The sequence below is a fragment of the Oratosquilla oratoria genome, chromosome 7 (assembly GCF_046742065.1).
Source record: "Oratosquilla oratoria isolate Oo_2021 chromosome 7, ASM4674206v1, whole genome shotgun sequence".
Taxonomy (NCBI): Eukaryota; Metazoa; Arthropoda; class Malacostraca; order Stomatopoda; family Squillidae; genus Oratosquilla; species Oratosquilla oratoria.
The window spans coordinates 12,178,282-12,181,081 of record NC_134783.1 but is presented as its reverse complement, the minus strand read 5'-3'; positions in this window follow the sequence as shown (position 1 = coordinate 12,181,081).

Below are 2,800 nucleotides of genomic sequence, written 5' to 3'. Positions count from 1 at the left end.
TTGTCTGACGGATCCCTAGCCTAATAAGGATAATACTTTAGCTAGTAGAGATAAAAGTTACAGTACCTTTTACTCATTCCTTTTTTTTTTCTTTCTTTTTTTAGCACCTTATCAAATGAATATGACCTTCCCATTTTTAGCATAACTAATTCTTACCGCAACCACGAAAATCAAGGGTAGAGTAAAGAATTACTTATAGCTAATGAGAAACAGAGCTTGACACAATGATAGGAGGCACGTGTTAGCTCAACTGCAGCAAACCAATTAATGACTGTCTGGTAAGGAGCAAGGAGGCATAGGGAGTGAATCTATAATATACATTCAAAAAGGTGAAGTCATAACCTTACATAGGAAATACTCCGTGAATATCTAGTAGAATCGCCGTACATCGGTTTATTTATAGTTCCCTCCGAGCAGTTTACAAACATGGAATTCCTCAATCTAAAAGTGGCTAAATCTTAGATATATAACGAGTTAAAATACAAATTTTCTTCCTGTAAGTAAATTGCCCATTTCTAATTCAAGAGGAGACGACTATAATAACTAAACACAACCAGCCTAATCCTAAGGAGAAGCTAATTCTAGATAGAATTTTAGCTCCCAAAAAGGAAGTGTTACGATTTATTAATATTTTTGTCATCTTCATTTAAAAACAAATTGTGACACTACACCCTGATATATATATATATATATATATATATATGTATATATATACATATATATATAATATATATATATATATATATATATATATATATATATATATATATATATATATACATACATATATATACATATATATACATATATATATATATATATGTATATATATACATATATATATATATATATATATATATATATATATATGTATATATATATATTATATATATATATATATGTATATATATATGTGTGTGTGTGTGTGTGTGTGTGTGTGTGTGTGTGTGTGTGTGTGTGTGTGTGTGTGTGTGTGTGTGTGTGTGTGTGTGTGTGTGTGTGTGTGTGTGTGTGTGTGTATGTGTATGTGTGTGTGTGTGTGTGTGTGTATGTGTGTGTGTGTGTGTGTGTATATGTGTGTTTGTGTGTGTGTGTGTGTGTGTGTGTGTGTGTGTGTGTGTGTGTGTGTGTGTGTGTGTGTGTGTGTGTGTGTGTGTGTGTGTGTGTGTGTGTGTGTGTGTGTGTGTGTGTGTGTGTGTGTGTGTGTGTGTGTGTGTGTGTGTGTGTGTGTGTGTGTGTGTGTGTGTGAAATCTCATAGTTATTAAACTTTTTCATGGGGTTTTACAATGTTCTTCTTATTTTATTATTATTATTATTATTTTTTTTTTTGCATTAGGGGGATGATCAGATATTAAATCACCTAATATATAAGTTTCTTTGAAAATAAATTTTCCCTAAATCTACTTATTTGAATGTCTACTATCGGAAGACCTATACAGAAATATATACAACAGCCCTAAAACCTACTCTTTAGTGGTTTAAAAGATATTGTATAGCCCCACTTAAACTATATTCAGGACAAATGTAATGTGCCAATTCCATTGCTATACCGAGGACTGTGCACCCCGAATTAGTACATACATAGGTGATACTAAATGTTCTGTAAGTAGAAGGTTATCTTTACATATAAAGAATGGTACAATAAAGCAGCATATGAAACAGCACCATGTTAAATATATCGCTGGAAAAGAATTTATAAATAACTCCTGAATAATTGCTAGCATTGTGGACTTCCCTAGATTACAAATGTTCAAATGCTCGAAGCATTATTAATCCGAGCGAATTCCCCATCAGTCAATATACAAGTTGATCTGATAACAGTAAGTCTCTTTAACTTGAATAGACACCAAGAAAAATGCATTTCTGTTCTTATTTAATGCTTTATGCTCTTCAAATTTACCTAATGTTATATTCACCTAGATTTATTTTTCAGATTATATACAAAATTAATCAAGCATGCCACCAACCAAAAGAGCAGTAGACCTATCTGAATTTCAGCGAGGTCGTATTGTGGGTCAACATGAAGGTGGACTTAGTCAACGCAAAATATCTGAAAATCTGGCAATACCCCTTTCTACTTTTAATAGAGTGATTGCACAATTCACCAGAGAAGGCAAGAAGAGCACAAAACCTCATTCAGGTCGTCCCGGACCCTCAGAAAGAACCTTCTGTCTTGTCAAAAGAAATGTCGAAGAGAATCCACGTTTCAAGGCCTCTCACATAGCAGCACAAGCTGATGTCAGTCGCAGAACAGCTGTCAGGTATCTCCACAAACTGGGTTACTATGGCAGAGCTGCAAGAAGGAAACCACTTCTTCATCCAGCCAATATCAAGTGCAGAAAGGATTGGGCTGTTGAGATGGTGGAGAGATCTGTGGCCTTTTGAAGTACTGTCATTTTATCTGATGAGTAACGATTCGCATTATTTTCTGACAGTGGAAGAGTGTCGGTCTGGATACTCTATAGTCAAGAATTTGACCTCAAAAGAATGCAGCCAATAATGAAGCATGGGGACATTTCAATAATGGTGTGAGGCACAATTTGGAGTGATGGTCGATCAGAGTTTGTGGAGTGTCAAGGAAACATCAATTCTGGCAAATATGTTTCTATATTAAATATAGGACTCATTCCAATATTCTCCAGTGGTAGAATGAGTAAAAATGTCACACTGCTCAAGGAACACAAAATTGGTTGAGCCAAAATGAGATCAGGAAACTTCCATGGCCAAGTCAGTCCACGGATATTAACCTTATTGAACATCTCTGGGGCATATTAGACCGACAACTTTGCAAAAAGAACA